We start from the raw sequence: 26343 nt of genomic DNA on the forward strand, positions 1-26343 counted from the left end.
TATATGTAAATATTTCTGAATTTAGCATAAACACAAATTTATTGCAAATTCAGAATAAAACATGGGGCGACTCAGTAAAAATGATTCTAACATGGGCTAAAATGATAGAAAAGCAGTGAATTGTTCCTTTCTGTGTTTCAGTCTTGCTTATTGATTTCTCTTCCACTTTTTTAGCTTTCTAGTAATTATATTGCTCAGCTTCCCACCGGCCAGCAGCTGCTGAGCCAGCCACAGCTACATAGGCGCTCTAATTCTTGCAGCAGTATTTCTGTAGCCTCCTGTATTTCGGAATGGGAACAGAAAATTCCTCTGTATAACACACCTGTCCATGTCACCGCTATTGCAAGGCATAGGCAGCAGGAGCCAGGACAAGGTAAAACTTGTGTCAGAAGGCAAGGGATGTACTGGACGGAAGGCAGGGAGGTGGTTCCCACATTCAGAAATGAGATAGAGCTAGAAGAGGACCACTGCTGCAGGGTCAGTGCTGGCATTCTCCTAAAGCCTGGTGGCCATAGCAAATTGCGGGTTTGCCGTGGAGCGGGGGGGGGTGGGGAAGGACACGTTGTGACTTGATTCATTCAGAAAGTTCAATGGAAAGATGGGCGAGCTCCAAATATAAACAAGGGCTAATTTTTCTGTTATTTACTTTGACAAATCACCCTAAGATTGAGGCCTAGCTCTTCCTCTAAAAAAGCCGGAACAGCCAGCACAGGTCAATGTGGCGTGCCCCAGAGTAATCTGGGCTTTTCATTTGCATAAGCTAATGAGCAGCCACAAAATCAGAACGGTGTCTCAGAGCACATTTTCCATTTTTTTGTTTTCCTTCCTCCGTTTTTTTTTGCTGCTTCTGAACTTTTATTTTTAGAATTGTTTTCTCAAACTTATTTTGAATAGTTTGAAATTCAAAAGTTGAAAGAATGTACAATATCCTTTTTTCCCCTTACCTGGATTTACCCATTGTCATATAGTCATTTTTTCCTTGAACTTCTGAAAGGAAGTCCCTACACTTTGTGACTTTTAGTCCTACTAAGGACACTGTCCTGTATAAAGTCTTTATCAAATCTAAGAAAGTTAACATTAATTGAAAATAGCCTCTATTTTTAATCTATGATCCTAACAAAGTCAATGCCCTGCATGTGGTTATTATGTGTCTTCAATCTCTTTTAATATAAAATAGTCCCCCTGCCACACCCTTTTTTTTATTTTCATGACATTGACTGTTTTGCAATCATCCAGGCCTATTTTTTTTTAAACTACTGAAGGTTTGCATGTCTAGTAAATTGCTTTTAATCTCAAGACCTTTATCTCAATTTATAAGGGCTTGGCCTCAGTCAACGGTATTTAAAGAAATTCGTTTAAATTTTCTTAAGGATTAAGGTAAAGTTTTTCCTTTGACTCTGAATAAATGGACCAAGTTAATGTGGATTTATATTTAGTAAAATCTTACTATAGCTCTTTTAGAATTTGTCTTTTAACAAGTTAATCTAATGGTATTTTGCTTTAAATTTTCTTGTATAATTTAGGGTACAGATAAGTTTCATTTAGATGGCCTGTACTTCTGCTTATTAAGGGATAGTGATGAATTGCAAGGTATTTACCAAGACAACAGATGACTCTAAAGACTAAGTTCTTTACAAATTTTGCTTGAAATCTTTTTAGGGAGCAAATTATGGTGACTGATCTTTCTGATCAACTCTAATAAATTCCCTTTATTTTTCATGAAACTTTAGAGAGTGAACACTATTCAAGTCTTGCTTATGCTTGGTTAACTAATTCCACTCTCAGATATTTAAGAGGATTTACTAGAGATCCTTTAACGTCTCACTTGAAATAAAATCTCTTCAGAAGTGCAGCAAAGTTTAGGCTAGCATCTATCCATCCAGGTTTGTTGGCCAAAAATTATGTCAGGTGGGCTGAATTTATACTTCAGTGAAGAAGATGAAAATATCTTTGATTCGGTAAATAGCAGATTATAACAATTATCTTTCTGAGGCCAGTTTCATAGTGTTCTTATTGCTAGATGTGTTCAAAAAATATCACCTTTGCTAAATGGTAGGTCACGAGAGCCTGACTTTGTTCAACATCAAGTCACTTTTTAAGAAGGGAAAATTTCCTGTGTTGCTGGCAGCGTGGGCATCTTTCATGGCCAACTCTATCGCCCACGTTCTATAGTAGCAATGACTTAGCACCAGCAGCTGTTGCTTGTGATTACATAGGGGAGGCGCTTCAGTTCTCCAGACAGGCATCTTAAAGTTAGGATCTTTGTCCGTGACCAGGCTGGAGGGATTTGGCATATGACAGACTGTTTAATTTGCTTTCAGTTATACAAACAGGAGACATCGGAACAAGTGAGTTGTCTTTGGAACTATGTCCTGTATGTGAAATGCATTTCCTTAGACTGAAAGTGCTAAATTTAACTTTCCCGATTTACATGATAGTTGACTGGAAGCAACTAGTTTTTAACTGTATGATTGATACAGACTGATTTGATACTACATTTTTAGTTTGGTTCTTGGAATCTTTATGAAATATTTGAGAAAAAAATAGTTGGTATGTTTTAGCCATTATTGTTTGATCTTGTCAAGAAGTTCTACTTGAGATTTTAAGATCTCAAAATAGAAGTACTTTATAGTCTCTTAATCATTTTATACATAGGGTTCTTATTATATCTTACGTTCTTTAGCATTATGTACCATAAAGTCCATTAGTTTTTACTTATTTATTGTCTTTGTATACAGAGTGTTCTGTGGAAGTTTAGAGCTTTTACTGACCTTATTTGAAGTTTTTAACATAGTTGTGGACCTAACAGATTACAATAGGAAGCACAAATAATGGTTTTGATAAATATAAAATGAATGGTCTTGAATACCACCTACACAGGATAGCCTAGCAGCATAGCCAGAATTTTTTCTAACATTGTTTTGTTGAAAGGGGAGCTCCTTGGTAGAATGTATACTAAACAAGTGGTATTAAAAGATGTTTGTTGGTTGTGTGGTTAAATACAAAGAGAACATTTAAATTATCTGAATAACATATTTAGCTTTTGAAAAGGTTTATGCATTTGTTTTGATACTGTCATCAACTAATGTAGCCAAACCTGCTGCACTTCTAATAATACCCTTAAATTAATTCTGGGTTATGCTTGTTTCTTGATTCCTCTTTCAACCTGATCAGAACGCACCACCAGTTCATCTCCGCCACAGATGATCTTGCTCTGCAGGAGACAGATGGGTAGATCACAAGCCTGCCTCTAACGTGCAAACTGAGAGAGTCATGCAGCCGCATGTCCCTCCTGCCACCACAGTATCTGCTGCAAATGAAAAGGCACTAGCTACGTGTGAGAAGTACATGCTGACCCGCCAGGAACTAGTCTCCGATGGTGAGATTGAAACTAAACTAATCAAGGTAAAAACAAATTGACAGAGGATGAAAAACATACAGAAAGTCAACTTTGCAAAAAAAAAACCACTTACTCTTCTCTTCCTTTGATGACTCACAGGCAGTGTCAACAAAGATAAATGGGTATTGATACAACCTTTTTGTTCGTTAGAAAACTAAAGGAACTGCTCAGGCTGTAAATCTGCTAAACTCGGACTAAGTCAGCTGCTGTCTAGTGAGTGAGGCTCAGGTCCTCAAGATTCTGTTCGAGGAACTCCAGATCTATAACATACTTGTAGAGTTAGCTTCAGCCACTACTTTAGAAGCAAATCCAAAGAACTACCATTTGTCAGTTCCAGATAAAAAGCCCACGTTAAAATGTGATCTATCAACATTTCTTATCACTGAGCTACCCAGATCCCTTTCCCTTCCCTAGCCTATAGAGAAATTATCCTTTGATCAGAGTCTGTGAATAACGAGAGAAAAACCAATTAGAAAAAATTTAGAGGATGGTTCTTAATTATAACCAGAGTTACAAATAAGACTGTAAAATGAGTGGGGTGGTATATCCAGAGGAAAGTATAATGCCCTAGAACATTTAGAAATTTCTGGTAGATTTCTTGATCCTTGGTGTAGTTTTTAAATTATAGACTGAACAAAAAGGAATATATATTTTTTGCAATTTAAGAATGTTACTGATTATATTACACTGGACTTCTTTTGTTTACTGAGAGAATTTCTGAAGTACTTTAATAGCACAGTCTGAAGCACCTGTGAATAGAACTTTCTTTACTGTTTCATGGAGAATCTTAAGTTCAGTTTGAAATACATGTTTATCATTCAGTTATATCAAAGTATAATGCTGACCTTTCCTGTCTGCTTCAGGGTGATGTTTATAAAACAAGAAGTGGTGGATAATCTGTTCAGGTTACGGATAGTGAGACTTTAAAACAAGAATCGCCAGCTGGGTGAGTGATCATCAGATGTATCTCTTCAGAGGGCTACAGATTTCTTAGCTGCTGCTTCTTGCAGAACACAATATCCTATAAGATGTAGCATTAATTAACTGAAGGAACGTAGTGATGTCCTAGTTCTAGTATTTTTCCTATTCTTAGATGCAAAAATAATTGTTGCATCATGTTTCCCCTTTTGCCACAGTCGAAAACGAAGATCTTCCACAGCAGCACATGCCCCCAGCAGATGGTAGAGTCCGAAGGGACTGATGTAGAAACCAGGGTAGGGGTAAAAATTAAATATGTCTGCTTCATAAAAGTTAGGGGCAACCTATTTTAACCCTCCTGTCTCCAGCTTTTCCTGCTTTCAGAAGCAGCTGAGGTCTGATCTCACATTGCCAGTGCAGCCTACAGGCCTGTTCTCCGCAAACCTGCCATGGTTCTCATGTTTGTTTAGATCTGCTCCTTATAGGAGTTCTCTGGTTCAAGGTCCCTGGTTTCAGTGTAGAGGGACAGGGCTGGAGATTCAAGTGAGAGGGCATCACTGTAGAACAACAATTCACATCAAATTGGCGGGGATCTTCACAGAAGCACAAGTTCCCTGTGGAACTCATTGTTACTCCTAAAGGGAGGCTCTTCTAGAGAGAGCGCGGGAAGGGTAGGTGGTGTTAGAAGGCCAGGCTCTGGCCCTGGCCACTAACCCTCTCAAGAAAATTACCTGCGTGACTTCTAGAGACTCTTCCAGCTCACCATCTTTTGTGGCCTGTGTCCAATAACCTGCACATATCTGGTATGTTAACATAGCTGTCTGTGCTGCACTAGAAAGCAATGTGGGATACCACCGTGGTTGAACCCATCTGAGCACAACTGTGTTTAGACTATGGAGGAGCTGATCTTTTCCTCTTCTGTAATTTTCTTATCCATGTTCTGTGGCTGTGGAGATGAGAGCAGGATCTCAGCTGGGACCTGGATATCAGCATCATGCACAACCCAAGTGAGTTCTGACTAACCGGCCTTTCTGTGTGTGTGTTCCTTCCTCCAATATTTCCACTATCACCCTGTCTCCCTACTATCCACTTTTAAGAGGACATACGTGGTTTTTGTTTGCCCCTTGGAACAGCTGGGCCCTCAAGCAGACCGCAGCAGCGGGGCTGAGAATGTCAGAAGGCTCGATGAGAGCAGTAACCGGAGGTAAAGGAAGATTGCTCCTGCTTATTCACACTTGGCTAGTGCTCCTAAAGCTGTCAGAGGCGGACTGAGATCACCTGTAAGGAGGGAGGCTGGAGGCTTTAGTCAAGGATGACAGCTCTTCGTGTAATTCCTTTCTCCGAACTTGCCTCTTGATCTCGTTATAGTGGTAAATGTTCACTAAAATAAAACAGAATGGTGGAATTTATGGTAGGGGAAGGAATCTCACCTTTCCTTTTGTTAATAAGCACATACCCAAGAGTCTGGTCTATTCTTTTTCCATATTAAAACCCCCTTTCAAATGTTTACCTATACAAGTCTTTGCGTCCATTTTTAACACACATATTCCTTAGGCAAGTTGCAAAGTCACTGCAATAGGATGCAGGCAGGAATCCTGCTCTTTAATAGTCGATACACATATTTTATAACCGTTACTTGCTTTCTCAGGATTTGAACTTTCCCACGATAAAACCTGAGTTCTCATAAAGCCTTTCCTAAGAGATCCAATTGCTATGAATGCAGAAGTCAATACTAAATGCTGGTTTTCACATTGTAGGTACAAGAAACCATGACCTGACAGTCTCAGTAATGAAAGAACATTTTCATTTGTGTTGGTGATTTCTCCAAAGTCATGCCAGGAGTCTTCTGAGTCACCTCCCAGCTTTGTTGATTATCACAGGCCTCAGATACATCATACACTGGTACAGATCAGAGAGTCCCCCCTATGGTTCCAAAGATATCTAGGCTTCAGCACACTGTTTGTATTCTATGCCCTGCCATGTGAACTTTTTTGTAATGCTACAGTTTTGTATATATCTTGTATACTTAACTAATTTGCACAACTGCTTTGTCCTGGGTGATTAAGAAAAAATACATGTAAATCACTTTATTGTGTGTGACTTTTCCTGCTCTTTTCTGAATACTTCTTTTTTTTATATAACAAATGCTGCTACAGATTAGCTTGGAGGAATGCTCTTCAGACATATTTGACGATTCAAACTTTCAAAATAAGGATGTCAGTAACTGGCCAACACTAAAGCCATTTTAGGAAGTTGTTTTGAAATTTGTATGTATATATCTACTTTCTGACCTTCAGATATGCAAAAAGAACTGAAATAAACACTAAGAAATACAAAGCTGTGTGACAGTCATTTAACACATACTCCTAGCGCCTTTGCATTGAGCTAATCTTCATTTGTTTCTCTATGTTGGGGTTACCTGTTTTAAAGCACACAGAGGAATAGTTTCAAAACAGGGTACTTCTGCCCAGGGACCCATTTCTTCTCAGCAGCACAGCTTTGAGGAGGGACCTCCTTGACTGGGGGGAGAGAGGAAAGGGAACACACAGAAAAAATTATCAAAGGACACTGAAGGAACATTCCCTGCTGTCTGCTTTAGGATTTCAGTAGGAGGTCCATACAAGGACCTCTGCGAATACCCTGTTCCAGGTTCCTTCCCCCTACCAGCCTGGAGGCAACTGCAAAGCCCCGTGCTAAGCCTACACTTCCCCTCACCTCTGTTGCCAGCTTCTGGATTGGCTTTTTTTTTTTTTTAAAGATTTTATTTATTTGACAGATCACAAGTAGGCAGAGAGGCAGGCAGAGAGAGGAGGAAGCAGGCTCCCTGCGGAGCAGAGAGCCCCATGTGGGGCTCGATCTCAGGATCCTGAGATCATGACCCGAGCTGAAGGCAGAGGCTTAACCCACTGAGCCACCCAGGTGCCCCTGGATTGGCTTTTTTTATAGGCAGTCCTGAGTGCTGCTCCAGAACCAGCTCAACTGGGGAGACGCCAAAACCTGAGCTATTGCACCACCTTCTGGGGAAACAAAAGAAAGGTCTGCAATGGCCACTCTGCTGAACTATACCAAAGCAGACAACTGAGGACAGTGTGCTATTTCAGTGCGAGGGCAGAGCTACATCTAATTGAGTACAAAAACCACGGTGATACGGAATCACCAAACATTCCCCTGCTGAACCAAAGGTGCAAACTACTGTGATTTAACTGACAAACAATTCAAAATAGCGACTATAAAGAAATCTGATGAGCCTATAAGAAAACTCATGTGATTCAATTTAGGAGTAAAATGATTGAACAGGAGGTGTTTTTTTTTTTTTTACCAAGGAGTTTGAAATTTTTAAAAAGAGCCAAATTCTAGAGCTGACAAATTCAGTGAATGAGATGAAGAAATGCATTAGAGAGCTTAAGAAATAGGACAGATCAGGGGCACCTGGGTGGCTCAGTGGGTTAAAGCCTCTGCCTTTGGCTCAGGTCATGATCCCAGGGTCCTGGGATCGAGCCCCGCATTGGGCTCTCTGCTTAGCGGGAAGCCTGCTTCCCCTCCCCACCCCTCTGCCTCTCTGCCTAATTGTGATCTCTGTCTGTCAAATAAATAAAATCTTAAAAAAAAAATAGAGGACAGATCAGATTGAAGAAGAAATTAATGACTTAGAGGATAGGAATTTAGAAATGATCCAGGAGAGGAAAGCTAAGATTTAAAAACAAAAAAACAAACAAAAAACCTGCAAGAGCTAATCATGTATGATGAGAAAAACAGAATAGTCTACCAGAAGGAGAAAAGGGAGGAGAGAGTGTATTTAGAGAAATAGAACTTTGCAAATCTGCCTGGGGAAGGAACTAGAGAAGTTTAAGAAGCTAAGAGAACACTATTATCTCAATGCAAAAAGATGATCTCCAAGACATCTGTTTTAAAAAAAAAAAAAAAAGGTACCCAGGGAACAAAGAAAGTGACCTATAGAGGAATTTCCATTTGCTTACTGATGGGTTTCTCAGAAATTCTACACGCCAGGAGGAAGTGGAATGGTGCATTCAAAGTGCTGAAAAATAAAAACTGCTAACCCAGAACACTTACCTGAAAAAGATACGCTTTCAGGTATGAAAGAGAAATAAAGGCTTTCCCTACTAAAACTGAGGGAGCTCACTACTAGACCTGGTTTGCAAGAAATACGGAAAGGAGTTCTCCAAGCTGAAATGGAAAGATGCTAATTAGTGACATAAAAGCACATGAAATAACCTATTATAGACAAAGGTAAATAACATTTAGAAAACTGTATATTAAAATAATGTGTTAACCACTTAATTATAATATAAAGGCTTAAGAAAAAGAGCAACAACAAAAAAACTCACCACTATAATTCCTCAATGAATTCACTGCAATAAAATGTAAACTATGACATCAGAAATATAAATGGGGAGGAGTAAAAGGGTGGAACCTTTATATGAAGATAAAGTGCTATCAGGATAAAAAGGACTCTAGATATTTTATGTAAGTCACATGGCAATCACAAAGCAGAAGTCTAGAAAAAAGTCACAAAACAAAAAAGGGGAGGCTGAGCAAATCATGGAAAACCACCACATTATAAAGGCAGACAGAAACATAAGGAAAAAACAAAACAAAACAGAAGGCTAAATATAAGAGGCAGTACTATTATGTCCAAAATATAAATACAAAATACAAATACAAATCAATACTCACTCAATATAAATGGACTGAATTCATCAATCAAAAGGCACAGAGTAGCTTGATGGATAAAAACAAGACCCTACCATATACTGCCTACAAGAAACTCATCTCAACTTTTTAAGATACACACAGGCTCAAGGTGAAGGAATTAAGAGAATATTCCATGCAAGTGGAAACCAAATAAAAGCAGGTGTAGCTTTACTTATAGCAGACAAAATAGAGGTCAAGCCTAAAAATAAAGAGACAAAGAAGGTCATTACGTAATGATACAACAGTCAATACATCAGGAAGATATAACAATAGTAAACATATATGCATCCAACATTGGATCACTAAAATTTATTAAGCAAATACAGATCTAAAGGGAGAAACAGACAACAATACAGTAATAGTAGGGGACTTCAGTACCCCACTGTCAGCAATGAATAAATCATCCAGGCAGAAAGTCAGTAAACTAAACTGAACTATAGAACAAAAGAACTTAACAGACCTATTAGAGCATTCTATCGAAAAGAGGCAGAATACCCATAGTTCTTCAGTGCACATGAAATATTTTCCAGGACAGATGACATGATAAGGCACAAAACAAATTGCAGCAAATTTATGAAGACTGAAACCACATCAACTACCTTTTCTGACCATAATGGTATGAAACTAGGAATCAACAAGAGGGAGACTGGAAAATTTACAAATATGTGGAAACTCTACAACATCCTTTTTTTTTTTAAGATTATTTATTTATTTATTTGAGAGAGACAGTGAGAGAGAGCATGAGCGAGGAGAAGGTCAGAGGGAGAAGCAGACTCCCCATGGAGCTGGGAGCCTGATGCGGGACTCGAACCGTGAACTCCGGGATCATGATCTGAGCCGAAGGCAGTCGTCCAACCAATGTCCAACCAATTGAGCCACCCAGGCATCCCTACAACATACTTTTTTTTTTTTTTAAGATTTTTTTGTTTATTTGACAGAGAGAGGGAGATCACAAGTAGGCAGAGAGGCAGGCAGAGAGAGAGGGGGAAGAAGGCTCACTGCTGAGCAGAGAGCCCGACGCGGGACTCGATCCCAGGACCCTGAGATCATGACCTGAGCAGAAGGCAGAGGCTTAACCCACTGAGCCACTCAGGCGCCCCCCACAACATACTTTTGAACAACAAATGTGTCAAAGAAATCAAAAGGAAAATAAAAAATTTACCTTGAAACAAATGAAAATGGAAACACACCATATCAAAATTTACAGGATGCAGTAAAAGCAGTTCTGAAAGCTTACAGCAATAAACATGTTAAGGAATTGGAAAAATTTCAAATAACCTTTCCCCCACAAGCCCAAAATTAGCAAAAGGAAGGAAATTATAAAGATCAGAGTGGAAATAAGTGAAATAGAACCAGAAAAATGGAAAGGTCAATAAAACTAAAGGCTGGTCCTCTGAAATGGTAAACAAAATCTTTGGCCAGACTAGGGAGAAAAGAAAGGCTCAATTAAGAAATGAAAAAGGACACATTACAATTGATACTACAGAAATAGATAGGACCATAAGAGAATACTATGAACAATTATATGTCAACAAATTAGACAACCTAGAAGAAATGAATAAATTTCTAGAAACACACAATCCACCAAGCTGAGTCAGGAAGAAATGGATTATCTGAAAGGATAAATAATGAATAAAGGGATTGACTCAGTAATCAAAACCTCCCCAACACAGAAAACCCCTGGACCAGATGGCTTCACAGGCAAATTCTACCAAACCTTCAAAGAAGAATTAACAGTAGTCTTCTCAAACTCTTAAAAAAATTGAGGAGGCAGGGATAGTTCCAAACTCATTCTATAAGGCCAGATACCAAAAAGAGATGAGGAACCACAAAAAAACCAGATCAGTATCCCTGATTAAAATAAATGCAGAAATCCTCAACAAAATATTAGCAAATTGAATTCAAGAACACATAAAAAGAATTATACACCATGACCAAGTGGGATTTATCTCTGGGAAGCAAGGATGGTTCAATATATGCCAACCAATAAATGTAATACATCACATTAATACAATGAAAGATAAAAATCATATGATTAACTTAATAGACACAAAAAAGCAACTGACAAAATATAACATACTTTCATGGTAAAAACCCTTGGTAAATGGGATATAAATGGAACATAAAAAGGACATATACAACAAACCCACAAGTAACATCACACACAGTGGAGGGAAAAAAAAAATGAAAGCTTTTCCTCTATGATCAGGAATAAGACTAGCATTTCTACTCTCAGCACTCTTATGCAACACAGTACTGGAAGTCCTTGCCTGATCAATTAGGCAAGACAAAGAACTAAAATCCATCCAAATTGAGAAGGATGAAGTAAAACTGTCACTATTTTTAGATAGGATTCTGTACATTGAAAATCCCAAGGCTCAACCAAGAAACTGATGGAGCTAACCAATGATTTCGATAAAGTTGCAGGATACAAAACCAACATACTTACATTGCATTTCTATACACTAGGTGTGAAACATGTGAAAAAGAAACAAACTTTTCCTGAGGGGATTTTGGGAAGATGGCAGAGAAGGAGAATCCTGAGCTTACTGTCCCATGGACACACTGGCTACATCTATATGACTAACTACAAAAATTACCTGAAGACTGAGAGAACAGACCTTCCACAGCCCTGTCTACTAATGAAACCCGCTGCGGCTGCAGAGGCCTCTCAACTCCCAGGATGCGACAGCAGGCAAGGCAGGTAAGTGCATCAGAAGAATGCACTACAGGGCACCACAGGACCTCTTCTACACAATGCCACTATTTTCAAGACCAGGAGATACAGCGACCCACCTAATACACAAAAACAGACAAAATGAGGAGACAAAGGAATATGTCCCAAATCAAAGAATAAGACAAAATCACAGTAAAAGGGCTAAATGAAACAGAGATAATATGCTTGATAAAAAATTTAAAGTACGGGGCACCTGGGTGGCTCAGTGGGTTAAGCCGCTGCCTTCGGCTCAGGTCATGATCTCAGGGTCCTGGGATCAAGTCCCGCATCAGGCTCTCTGCTCAGTGGAGAGCCTGCTTCCCTCTCTCTCTCTGCCTGCCTCTCTGCTACTTGTGATCTCTCTCTGTCAAATAAACAAATAAAATCTAAAAAAAAAAAAAAAAAAATTTAAAGTAATGGTCATAAAGATGCTCACTGGACCCGAGAAAAGGCATCATCAAGTATGACAACATTTCACATTATAGAATACCAGAAGAGGAGAGAGAGAGGGCAGAATATCATTTGAAGAAATAAGAGCTGAGAATTTCCCCACTCTGGAGAAGGAAACAAACATCCGAGTCCAGGAAGCCAAGAGAGCCCCTAACAAGGTGAACTCAAGGAGGTCCAGACCAAAACACATAAGAATTAAAATGGCAAAAAGTAATGATAAAGACACAATTTTAAAAGCAGCAATAATTTGTAGAAATAATAATTTACTATTTCTAAGAAATTAAGCAAAGCATACACAAAAGGATGTAAAATATGACCAAAACAAAACAAGATACAAGGGAAAAGACCCATAAAGTTATCAGCTGATTTTTCAACAGAAACTATGCAGGCCAGAAGAACATGGCATGATATATTCAAAGGTCTAAAAGGGAAAACTTAAACGAAGAGTAATTTACCCAGCAAGGTTATGACTCAGAAATGAAGGATAAAGTTTCCCAGACAAACAAAAGTTAAACTGGCCTTATAAGAAATGTTAAAGGGGTTTCTTTAATCGGGGGTGGAGGGGCAGAACTAGAAGAAAATAATGAAAGGCAAAAATTTCAGATTAAAAACAAACCTACGGGGCACCTGGGTGGCTCAGTCATTAAGCCTCTGCCTCTGGCTCGGGTCATGATCCCAGGATCCTCAGATTGGGCCCCGAATCAGGCTCCCTGCTCAGAGGAAATCCTGCTTCTCCCTTTCCCACTCCCACTGCTTGTATTCCCTCTCTCACTGTGTCTCTGTCAAATAAATAAATAAAATCTTTAAAAGTAAAAATTCAAGGGGCGCCTGGGTGGCTCAGTGGGTTAAGCCTCTGCCTTCAGCTCAGGTCATGATCCCAGGGTCCTGGGATCGAGCCCCGCATCGGGCTCTCTGCTCAGCAGGGAGCCTGCTTCCCCCTCTCTCTCTCTGCCTGCCTCTCTGCCTACTTGTGATCTCTGTCTGTCAAATAAATAAATAAAATCTTAAAAAAGAAAAGTAAAAATTCAATAAAGGTAGTTTATTAATCACTTATAAAGCCAATATGGAAGTTAAAACACAATTATTTCTAAAAAATTAAGCAAAGCATACACAAAAGATGTAAAATAAAGATGTAAAAAAAAGATGTAAAAAAAAGATGTAAAATATGACATCATATACATGAAACATGGAGAGGGAGTAAAAATTTAGAGGTTTCAGAATGTGTTCAAACTTAACAGACCATCACCTTAATATAAACTGCTATATACATAAGATGTTGTACATGAACCCAATGGTAATCACAAATCAAAAACCTGTAACAGAAGGTGCCCTGTGTGACTCAAGTCAGTTAAACAGCTGCCTTAGCTCAGGTCATGGTCCCAGGGTCCTGGGATTGAGCCCTGGGTCTGGCTCCCTACACAGTGGGGAGGTCTGCTTCTCCCTCTCCCTCTCTTGCTCCCCCAAGCTTGTGCTTTCTCACTTGTGCTCTCTCAAATAAATAAAATCTTAAAAAACAAAAACCAAAAACCTGTAACAGATACACAAAAAATAAAGAGAAAAGATTCCAAGCATAACACCAAACAAAACCATCAGATCACAAGGGAAAAGAGGAAGAGAAGTAGAAAAAAGCAGAGAAAAGCCAGAAAACAATTAACAAAATGGCAATAGGCACATACCTATCAATTATTTTAAATGTAAATGAACGAAATGCTCTAATTAAAACACAGGGTGACTCAGTGGGTTTAAAAAAAAACAAGACCCATTTATCTGCTGCTTACAAGAGCTCGCTTCAGACTAAAAGACACATACAGACTGAAAGTGAAGGGATGGAAAAGCATATACCTTGCAAATGGAAGCAAAAAGAAAAAAAAAAGCCATGGTCATAAAAGACAAAACAAATTTCACTATTATTATTTTTCAAGGTTTATTTATTTGAGAGAGAGAGAGCATGCACATGTGTGGGGGAGGGGCAGAGGGAGAGGGAACCTCAAGCAGACTCCATGCAGAGCCTGACATGGGGCGCGCTCATGAACCTGAGATCACAACCTGAGCAGAATCCAAGTCTGACACTCAACTGACTGCACCACCCAGGCACCCCTAGACAAAACAGGTTTTAACACAATGTAGCAAACAAAGAAGAACACTACAAAATGATAAAGGGATCAATCCTACAAGAGGGTATGACAACTGTAAATATCTATGCACCCAACATGAAAAACCTAAACACATAAAAGCAAATATTAATACACATAAGGGGAGAAATTAACAGTAGTACAATAATAATAGGGGTTTTTACACCCTACTTACATCAATGGCTAGATCATCCAAACAGAAAATCCATAAGGGAACAGTGGCTTTAAACAACAAATTACTAGGAATAAACTTAACCAAAGAGGTGAACAACTTGTCCTCTGAAAACTATAAAAACAGTGATGAAAGAAATTGATGATGACACAAATGGGAAGATACACCATGCATATAAATTAGAAGAATTAATATTGTTAAAATGTCCATACAACCCAAAGCAATCTACAGATTCAATGTAATCCCTGTCAAAATACCAATAGCATTTTTCACAGAACTGAAACGAGTAATCCTAAAATTTGTATGAAATCACAAAAGACCTCAAATAGCCAAAGCAATCTTGAGAAAGAAGAACAAAGCCAGAGGTATCACAATTTCACATTTTAAGATCTACTACAAAGCTATGGTAATCAAAACAATACAGTACTGGCATAAAAGCAGACACATAGATCAGTGGAACACGACAGGGAGCTCAGCAATAAATCCACACTCACATGGTCAATTAATCTGTAACAAAGGAGACAAGAATATACAATGAGGAAAAGATAGTTTTTCAATAAATGGTATTGGGAAAACTGGACAGCTACATGTTAAAAAATGAAACTGGACCACTTCCTTACACCATACACAAAAATAAACTCAGAATGGATTAAAGATCTAAATGAGAGACTTGAAACCATAAAAATCTAAAAACATAGGCAGTAATCTCAGAATTTGTCCTTAGCAACATATATACGGATCTGTCTCCTCAAGCAAGGGAAATAAAAACAAAAGTAAACTACTGGGACCACATTAAAATAAAAAGCTTTTGAGGTGCCTGCATGGCTCAATCATTAAGCCCCTGCCTTCCACTCAGGTCATGGGTCCGGGGATTGAGCCCCACATAGGGCTCCCTGCTCAGTGGGGAGCCTCCTTCTCCCACTCCCTCTGCTGCTCCCCCTGTTTGTGTGCCCATTCTCTGTCAAATGAAATCTTAAAATAAAATAAAAAGCTTTTGCACAGTGAAAGAAACCATCAACAAAACAAAAAAGCAACCTAGTGAATGGGAGAAGATATTTACAAATGATATATCCAATAAGGGGTTAATATCCAAAATATGTAAAGAACTCATAAAGCTCAACACCAAAAAAAATCCAAATAATCTGATTTAAAGATGAGCAGAGGACCTGAGTAGACATTTTTCCAAAGAACACATAGAGATGGCCAACAGACACATGAAAAGATGCTTGACATCACTCATCATCAGAGAAATTCAAATCAAAACCAACATAATTTATCACCTTACACCTGTCAGAATGCCTAGTATCAAAAAGACAAGAAATAACAAGTTTTGGTGAGGATGTGGGGAAAACAGGACCCTCATGCATTGCTGGTGAGAATAAAAACTGGTGCAGCCACTGTGGAAAACAGTATAGAGGTCCCTAAAAATTAAAAATAGGACTACCATATGATCAAGTAATTCCACTACTGGATATTCACCCCCCACAATGAACACTAATTTGAAAACACATATTCCCTGCTATGTTCGCTGCAGCATCGTGTGCAATAGCCAAGATATGGAAGCCACCCAAGTGTCCATCAGTGGATGAATAAAGATGAGGCGCCTGGTGGCTCAGTGGATTAAGCTGCTGCCTTCAGCTCAGGTCATGATCTCAGGGTCCTGGGATCGAGCCCCGCATCGGGCTCTCTGCTCCGCAGGGAGCCTGCTTCCTCCTCTCTCTCTGCCTGCCTCTCTGCCTACTTGTGATCTCTCTCTCTGTCAAATAAATAAAATAATAAAATCTTTAAAAAAAAAAAAAGATGAGGCGTGCACACACACACACACTCACACACACACACACCACACAGGAAATGTTACTTGGCTATAAATGAGAATGAGATCTTGCCATTTGCAACAACCTGGATGGACTGAGAGTGTATAATGCTAAGTGAAGTAAGTTAGAGAAAGACAAATACCATATGATTTCATTTATATGTAGAATCTAAAAAACAAAACGGACTCAAGAACAGAGAACAAACTGGTGATTGCTAGAAGGGAGATGGGTGGAGGGATGGGCACAATAAATGGGACTGGAGGTACAAACTTCCAGTTGTGAAATAAATAAGTCACAGAGATGAAAAGTACAGCATAGAGAATATAGTCAGTGATGTCATAATAACGTCACTGTAGTGACAGTGACTACACTTATCGTGGTGAGCAATGAGTACTGTGCAGAACTGTGGAATCAATCTGCTGTACCCTTGAAACTAACAAAACACTGTATGTCAATTATGTTTCAATGAAAGGACTGTCAAGTCTAAGAAAAAGATAATAATGGTCACACCCACACAAAAAAGAAGGCTTTCCCAGTCACAACAATGTCAAAAACAAAATACTAAGGAATAAATTTAATGTGGGAGGTAAAAGTTTTTTTTTAAGATTTTATTGATTTATTGGAGAGAGAGAGAGAGAGCGCACAAGTGGGAGGACGGGGAGCTGGGCAGAGGGACAAGCAGACTCCCCGCTGAGCAGAGAGCCTGCATGGGGCTCAATCCCAGGCACCTGAGATCATGACCTGAGCCAAAGACAGTTGCCCAACTGACTGAGCCACCCAGGCACCCCACTGGTGAAAGTTTTGTACAACAAAAACTACAAGACTGCTGAAAAAAAACAGGAAAAGACACAAATGGAAAGACAGCCTGTGTTTATGGATTCAAAGAATTATTATTGTTAAAATGTGTAAACTACTCAAAGCAATCTACAGAGTCAACACAATCCCCATCAAATACTAATGGCATTCTTCACAGAAATAGAAAATAAACTGTAAAGTCTGTGTGGAACTACAGAGGGCTCCAAAGAGCTAAAGCAATCCTGAGGAAAAAGAAGAAAACTATAGGTATTGCACTTCCTGACTTCAAACTATACCACAAAGCTACAGTATTAAAACAGTACGGTGCTGGCACAAAAACAGACACACTGACAAACAGAACAGAGAGCCCAACATTAATCTCTGCTTATACATTAAACTAATATTCAACAAGGGGCCCAACAGCACCAAAGGGAGAAAAGACAGACTTCAACAAATTATGTTGAGAAAACTGGATGAACACATGTAGAACACTGAAACTAGACACCTTACACCACTCACAAACATTCACATGAAATGGATTACAGACTGGAACATAAGGGCTCGTACTATATGACTCCTAGAAGAAAACATAGGGAAGAAACTCCTTGAGACTGGTTTTGGCAATGATTTTTGGATATGACATCAAACAACAAAAGTAAAAATCAACGGAAGGGGTTACATCAAACTTAAAAGCTTTTGTACAAAAGAATTAACAAAATTGAAAGGCAACCTACAAAATGGGAGAGTTTTTGCAAACCACATGTCAGATAAGGGGTTAATATCCAAAATATAAAAAGAAGTCATACAACGCAATAAGAAAGAAGCAATCCGATTTAAAAATGGGGAGAAAAACAGACATTTTTCCAAAGAGGACATCCAGAAGGCCACCAGGGACACGAAAAGATGTTCAACATCACATATCATCAGGAAAATGCAAATGAAACCACAGGTGTTAGAACACCTATCATCAAGAAGACAAGAGTAACAAGTGTTGGCAGTGAATGTGGACAGAAGGAAACTCTCGTGCACTGTTGCTGGGAATGTAAATTGGCACAGCCATTGTGGAAAACAGAGTATGCAGGTTCCTCAAAAAATTAAAATTACAACTACAATGTGATTCCACTTCTGGGTATTTACTTGAAGAAAGTCAAAACAGGGGCGCCTGGGTGGCTCAGTGGGTTAAAGCCTCTGCCTTCAGCTCAGGTCATGATCCTAGGGTCCTGGGATCCAGCCCCGCATAGGGCTCTCTGCTCGGCAGGGAGCCTGCTTCCCTTCCTCTCTCTCTGTCTGCCTCTCTGCCTATTTGTGATCTCTGTCTGTCAAATAAATAATTAAAATCTTAAAAAAAAAGTAAAAACACTATCTTGAAAAGATGTCTGCACTCCCATGTTCATTGCAGCACTATTTACAATAGCTGAGATACAGAAACAACCAAAGTGCCAGTCAGTACATGAAAGGATAAAAAAATGTGGCGCACGTGCACATATACACAGGAGTATTATTCAGCCGTGAGAAAGGAGGACGTTCTGCCATTTGTCACAACATGGAGAGACCCTGAACACAATGAGGTGAGCCTGACAGAGAAAGACAAGTACTGTATGACATCACTTACATGTGGAATTTTAAAAAGGCAAACTTGTAAAAACAGAATAATGGATGGGGGGTGGGGAGACAAGGCAGATGTTTTCAAGGGTACCAACTGGTTTTTTTTTAAGATTTTATTTATTTATTTGACATAGACAGATCACAGGGAGGCAGAGAGGCAGGCAGAGAGAGAAGGGGGAAGCAGGCTCCCCACTGAACAGCAAGCCTGATTCAGGGCTCAATCCCAGGACCCTGAAACCATGCCCTGAGCCAAAGGGAGAGGCTTAGCCCACTGAGCCACCCAGGCGCCCCTAAGGGTACAAACTTAAATAATAAGTCCTAGAGATCTAACGCACAGTTCATGGACTATAGACAATAACACTGTATTACAAACATCAAACTTACTAAGAGACTAGAACTTAATTATTATGAGTACTATAAAGAAAGGATAATTATGTAATGTGAGAGATGCTAATTAACTGTTACAGTGGTAATCAAATTATGATATACAAATGTATCAAATCCTATACTATAAGGTGTTATACACTGTAAGTTTATAAAATATTAAGTCAAACACATTTTTTTAAAAGATTTTATTTATTTATTTGACAGAGAGAGAGCGATCACAAGTAGGCAGAGAGGCAGGCAGAGAGAGGAGGAAGCAGGCTCCCTGTTGATCAGAGAGCCCGATGTGGGGCTCGATCCCAGGACCCTGAGATCATGACCTGAGCTGAAGGCAGAGGCTTTAACCCACTGAGCCACCCAGGTGCCCCAAGTCAAACACATTTCAATTGGAAAAAATGAAAAGTAGAATTTTTGCAATTGTCAAAAAAAAAGCGGAAAATATAAAGTAATTTTTTTAAAAAGATTTTATTTATTTATTTGACAGAGAAAGAGCAAAAGAGGTAACACAAGCAGGGGAAGTGGAAGGTGGAGAAGCAGGTTTCCTGCTGAGGGACTCGATCCCAGGACTCTGGGATCATGACCTGGGCCGAAGGCAGATACTTAACCACCGAGCCACCCAGGTGCGCCAATATAAAGTAATTTGACATTAAATCGATAATGTCTTTTTTTTAAAAAGATTTTATTTATTTATTTGACAGACAGAGATCACAAGTAGGCAGAGAGGCAGGCAGAGAGAGAGAGAGGGAAGCAGGCTCCCTGCCAAGCAGAGAGCCCGATGCGGGACTTGATCCCAGGACCCTGAGATCATGACCTGTGCCAAAGGCAGAGGCTTTAACCCACTGAGCCACTCAGGCACCCCCCGATAGTGTCTTTTTTTGTATAACAACTATTGTATCTATGTATTAAGTATGCTCTTCTAGACATTTAATCAAAAAACATGCTTTGGGTAACAACATAAATTAGAAAATGGACTACTGAAAAACATGGTGAAACAGACATTCTTACCTGGTAAACACACATTTTTCTCTGATTAAATTAGGGTTTCTTTGGAGGCTGATTTTTTTTTTAACTAAATGGTAATCTGTTTTATTAATAGTGAAGGTGTGATACTAGTCCACAAAATCCACATGTCACTAATAGTATAGTATTAAGCAATGTCACAGTTTTGTTTCTAAAATGCACCAGACCACCAAAGTTTAACCCTAGGTCAGTAGATGTTACTGGATTTAACCTCTCCATTTCTTATTTTTAATGTTTTAAATAGCATATTGCTTAGTCTGTTGAAAATACACCTTAAGAGAATGATTGTACTATGACAGGGGAATGAGGGGTAGTAGAATTTGTCTGAAGTATGATGCTGAATCCACTGAGTCCATGAACCACACAAAACAAAGGGAAATGAATGGGCAACTGATGTTTTGCTTAAAGAGTTCTAAACATTCATGAGCAATAGCTGTGGTTAACTGGGTGCTCAGTGTCTGACACCCTGTTCAGGTGTGAGCTACAATTTGCAGGTGAAGAAACAGATCAAGAGGATTAATAACTTGCTCAAGGACCCCCCAAATCATAAGTGGTGCAGCTGATATTTAAGCCCAAGTCTGAGCCTGACATCAAAACTTTTAACCACTTTGCTAATGACTGTGTCTCACTTTTACAGTTTAAGTAAAAATTTCTTAGCCCTAGATAGTTACTTTTAGTTGATAATTTTATTTTGTTTGTTTGTTTTTTTTTTTAAGTAAGCTTTATGCCCACTGTGGGGCTTAAACTCAGGACCCCAAGATCAAATGTCACATGTTCTATGGACTAAGCCGGCCCGGTGCCCCTTACTTGCTAATTTTTGATGTTCTGCAAAACCGGACAGCTGTGTCTTTCTTATAGGTTTGTGGGACTTTATATAGCTTTGGGTACTTTGGGCCTCCTATCTTCTCCCAATCTGACATTTTTTTTCACTTTGGTTATAGTGTTTTTAAAATAAAAATTTTTAGAGTTATTTTAGCTTTACCAAAAAAATTATGAGGATAGAGAGTTCCCTCATATTCAGAGACAGTTTCCCCATTATTAACATATCAATATGTTACAATTAATAAACCAATATTAATATATTGTTATTAACTAGAGTCCATGTTTTATTTGGAATTCCTGAGTTTTGAACTAATGTCTTTTGTCCTTCCCAGGATTCCATCTAGGAAACCATATCACATTTAGTCATTGTGTTTTCTTAGGCTCCTGGGTGTCACAGTTTTTCAGACGCTGTTCATGGGTTTTTTTGCTTATAGTTTTTGATTTTAATATAATCAAACCTAGGAATCTTTTCCTTTATATTTTGTGCCTTAAGAAATTTTTCAAATACTCTTACTAATAGTAAGTTCCTGTATTCCTCTAAAATTTTAGTTTTCCTTTTCACATTATGTATGATGAGGATGAAGTTAAAAACATTCTTTCCACATTTCCATATGGAGAGAAAATTAAGTGTCCCAGTAGTTTTGTTTTTTTTTTTGAAAAGGCACTCTTCCCCCAACCACTACACTTCCCCATTTATAAAGTCATACCTCTGACTTACTAAGTTCCCGCATGTATGACAGTGGGTTTCTAGGTTCTCTGTTCTATCGCTCTGTTTATCTACTTGCATGTCAGTAACACAGCTTTAATTCATTCAGCATGTATTTAGTTGAGTGCCCTCTACGTGCCAGGCACTGTTTTAGGCACAATCAATGTGGTGGCAAACCAAAGTGTATGCCCTCCATGGAACTAACATTTAAGGTAAACCTCTATTATTACTTTAAAACACCGCCTTCAGGGCGCCTGGATGGCTCAGCTGGTTTAGCATCTGCCTTCTGCTGGGGTCATGATTCCAGGGTTCTGGGATCAAGCCTGATGCTCAGCTGGGGAGGCCTGCCTCTCCCTCTTTCTGTCTGCCACTCCCCCTGCTTGAGGTCTCTCTCTGTCAAATAAATAAATAAAATCTTAAAAAATAAACAAATAAAACACTGCCTTCATTTTTACTGGCCCTTGATCCTTCCACGAAAATTTTAAGGACAACTGGTCAAAGTTCATCAAAAACCTTAATGGAATATTAATTGAAATGACATCATTTGAGGAGAATTACCCACTTTAAGATCTTTTCATCTGGGAATATGGTATATCACTCTAGGTTGCTTCTGATGTTGTTCCTTAAAATTTTATAATTTAAAAAATAATGATCATGCATAAACTGTTAGATTTACTCCTAGAAACGATATGATTTTTGTTGCTATTGTATGAAGTGTAATTTTTAATACTACATTTTATAACTGACTTTTGCTGAACACAGAAATGCTGCTGGCTTTTGTGTATTAATCTTGAATCTAGGTTGATTTGTTTGCTTATGGATTCTCTTGGAACTTCTGAGTAAATAAATAATCATATTATTTATGAATAGTAGAGTTTATAACTTTCCAATATAGTAACTTTTTTGTCTCATGGAGATGGCTAAACTGTAAAATAGTAATTGAAGTAGAAGCAGAGAAAGGACACATCTTTGTTCCTGATTTTAAAGAGTAGGTTTTAAAGTTTCACCATTAAGAATGATGTTTGCTGTAGATTTTTTTTTTTTTTTTTTTTTTTTTTTTTAAAGTTTAACCCAACCCTTCCAAGCCAACTTGCTCTCACATTTTATTTGTCTGGTTTCTTTCTTTTTATATATATATATTTTTTTTATTTGTTTATTTGACAGACAGAGATCACAAGTAGGCAGAGAGGCAGGCAGAGAGAGAGAGAGGAGGAAGCAGGCTCGCCGCTGAGCAGAGAGCCCGATGCCGGGCTCGATCCCAGGACCCTGAGATCATGACCTGAGCAGAAGGCAGAGGCTTAACCCACTGAGCCACCCAGGCGCCCCTTGCTGTAGATTTTTAGTAGATATCTTATCAGGATATGAAAGTTATCTTTTCTTCCAATTTTGTAAGAGTCTATGTTAATAGTTACTTAATTTTATCAAGTCGTTTTTCTGAATCTATAAGAATTTCATCTAGATTTTCCTCTTTGTTATTGGTTTACTTTTAATAGATGTTACATTGAACTATCCTTAGTCACGGTACACAGTATTTTTATATACAGTACTGCATTCAGTTCATTAATCTTTTAGTTTCTCCAGTTTTATTGATATAATTGACATTCACATTTTTGATTTTTGTGTTTACGTTTATAAATGAGAAGAACTTATAATTTACCTTTCTTATACCCTAAGGTTCAGGTTTTGCTATTATAGTTATAAAACAATTGGGGGGAACAAAACACTGATTTAAAAAGATTTCTTATTAGTATAGTTTAAGAGAGGCAATATTTTGTTTTGTGTTGATGTATCATATTTGCCAGATCAGTTTTTTGTTTTGTTTTGAAGTACACTGGGGGCAGGAAAGGGGGATGACTATGTTTTAGTCTGATTCATTTTGGCTTTGGAAATATTCAAAATTTTCAATAGCTTTACCTTTTTCCACCCAATTACCAAAATTCCACTATGACTGCTTCTAGATTTGGAGGAAAACTCAAAACAAGTTTTATTTTTAGAAAGCTTGATAGTTTTTGAAAATTGTTTAAAAGTTTGGGATATTAAGGGGTGCCTGGGTGGCGTGGGCAGTTAAACATCTGACTCGGCTTCAGCTCAGGTCATGATCTTAGGATCCTGGGATCGAGACCTGTGTCAGACTCCCCGCTCACAGGGGAGTCTGCTTGTCTCTATCTCTGAAATAAATCTTAAACACACACACACACACACACACACACACACACACACACAGATCAACGGCACATACATAAACCCATTCATATATGGTCTATTAATTTATTATACAAGAATCAAGAATATATAATCAGGACAGTCTCCTCAATGAATGGTGTTGGGAAAATTGGACAGCAACACACAAAAGAATGAAAATGGACCACTATCTTACACCATACACAAAAATTAATTCAAAATGGAATAAAGACTTAAATGTAAGACCTGGATCATAAAACTAGAAGAAAATGAAGGCGGTAAGCTCCCTGACAGTGGTCTTGGCAAAGATTTTTGGATCTGACTCTAAAAATAAAGGCAACAAAGACAAAAGTAAACAAGTGGGACTACATCAAACTGAAAACTTGTGCAAAGCAAAGGAAATCATCAACAAAATGAAAAGGTAACCTACTGAATGGGAGAAATTTTTTGTAAATCATGTCTGAAAAGGTGTTAATATCCAAAATGAGTAAAGAACTTCTACAACTCAGTATCAACAAAAATTCCATTAAAAATGAGCAAAAGATCTGAATAGACATTTTTCCAAAGACATATAGATGACCAGCAGACACATGAAAAAATGCGCAACATTACGAACCATCAGGGAAATCAAATTAAGACCACAGGGAGATACTGCCTCACACCTGTTAAAATAGCTATCATCAAGAAGACAAGAATAACATGTGGTGGCAAGGATGTGAAGAAAAGGAACATCTGTATACTATTTCTGGTAATATAAATTGATGCAAACGCTGTGGAAAACAGTACAGAGGTCCCCCCAAATTAAAAACAGAACTACCATATGATCAAGCCATTCCCTTACTCGCAGGTATTTATCAGAAAACAACAAAAACACTAAAATTTGAAAAGATATATTCATTCCCATGTTCACTGCAGCACTACTTACAATGGCCAAGACATATGGTTGTTTCCATAACAACCGAAGTGTCCATCAATGATTGAATGGATGAAGAAAATGTGACATGTGTGCACACACACACACAGGAATATTATTCAGGTGTAAAAAAGTGTAACACCTTGCCATTTGAGACAACATGGATGGACCCTGGGGGCATTATACTAAGCAAAATAAATCAGAGAAAGACAAATACCGTATGATCTCACTTACATGTGGAATCCAAACAACAAACAAAAATAAATAAACCAAACTCATAGATGCGGAGAACAGATTGGTGGCTGCCAGAGGGAGGGGTGGAAGGGTGAAAGGGGTCAAAAGTTACAAACCTGTAGTTATAAGTCACTGAATGTGATGTACAATATGGTGACTGTAGTTAATAATACTGTGTTTCATATTTAAAAGTTGCTGAGAGTAGAACTTAAAAATGGTTGAAGTAAGTTTTGTGATACACACAAATATCGAATCATTATGCTATACACCAGAAATAAAAATGTCATGTCAATTATACCTCAAAAAAAAAAACCCCAAAACGCCCAACTCTCAATATGAATCCAATACCAATTTTTATCAAGGTTCAAAAGATATAGGGGCACCTGGGTGGCTCAGAGTTAGGTTAAGCCTCTGCCTTCAGCTCAGGTCCTGATCTCAGGATGCTAAGATGACGCCCCGCATCCGGTTCTCTGCTCAGCGGGGACCCTGCTTCCCCCTCCCCTGCCTCTCTGCCTACCTGTGATCTCTGTCAAATAAAATCTTTAAAAAAAAAAAAAAAGATACAAAATGTCAATGCAAAACCTAGGCAAAAGTTGCTTCACGAAGTCTTGAACATCTTAAGGGCAGTTTCAAGACACTTCCACTCAAACACGGAGTGCCTTAGTTAACAAAAGCTGAAACTGATTGGAAAGTTCCCCCCCATTCCCAATAGATCTTTTATACTTATAATAACAGTGCTTACTTCTTCTGCTGTGTGAGGATTAAATGAATCCTTGCAGAGTGTGACTCAGTGCCTGGGACACAGTAGGCGCTCCAATGGCACTACTATCGTCGCGCTGCAAGCTTCTCATTCCCTCCTCAACCGCTGCGCTAAGCACTAGAAGCCTCTAAGCTGAAATTTTAGCTCCTGCGCTCCATGTGGGCATAGCTCGGGGAGGCGGGCGACGTCATTAAATGTCCAAATAGTGTCACACGGGCTACAGTAGATGGGGGTGAAATCCATTTACTTTGATAGATCTTTTTTTTTTTTTTAAGATTTTATTTATTTGACAGAGAGATCACAAGTAGGCAGAGAGGCAGGCAGAGAGAGAGGAAGGGAAGCAGGCTCTCCGCTGAGCAGAGAGCCCGATGCGGGACTCGATCCCAGGACCCTGAGATCATGACCTGAGCCGAAGGCAGCGGCTCAACCCACTGAGCCACCCAGGTGCCCCGATAGATCTTTTTCCTAAAAATATTCTTACTGTTCACGAGCCCTGAGTTTTAGCCGAACTCAAAGAACTTGCAGTCTTAAAGGCAACCAACTTCTTGAACTCGCTAACCAGCGAGTCGCGCTTTATGCGCAGGCGCAACAGTGGTCGGGGCGGGCCT

The 26343-nt window shown here is 38.8% G+C and overlaps 1 long non-coding RNA gene and 1 pseudogene across 1 annotated transcript; one reads left to right on the forward strand and one right to left on the reverse strand.

Moving 5' to 3' along the window:
- The window catches only part of LOC123944538, a 23797-nt pseudogene extending 18207 nt beyond the window's left edge, over window positions 1-5590 (forward strand).
- Window positions 3020-26273, reverse strand: LOC123944540. Its single transcript, XR_006818802.1, has 3 exons — window positions 26217-26273; window positions 6738-6837; window positions 3020-5699 (listed from the first exon to the last, which is right to left on the reverse strand). It is a non-coding gene; the product is annotated as an uncharacterized LOC123944540 (long non-coding RNA).
- Window positions 26274-26343: the final 70 nt, after the last annotated feature.

The sequence above is a fragment of the Meles meles genome, chromosome 6 (genome assembly GCF_922984935.1).
Source record: "Meles meles chromosome 6, mMelMel3.1 paternal haplotype, whole genome shotgun sequence".
Classification (NCBI taxonomy): domain Eukaryota; kingdom Metazoa; phylum Chordata; class Mammalia; order Carnivora; family Mustelidae; genus Meles; species Meles meles.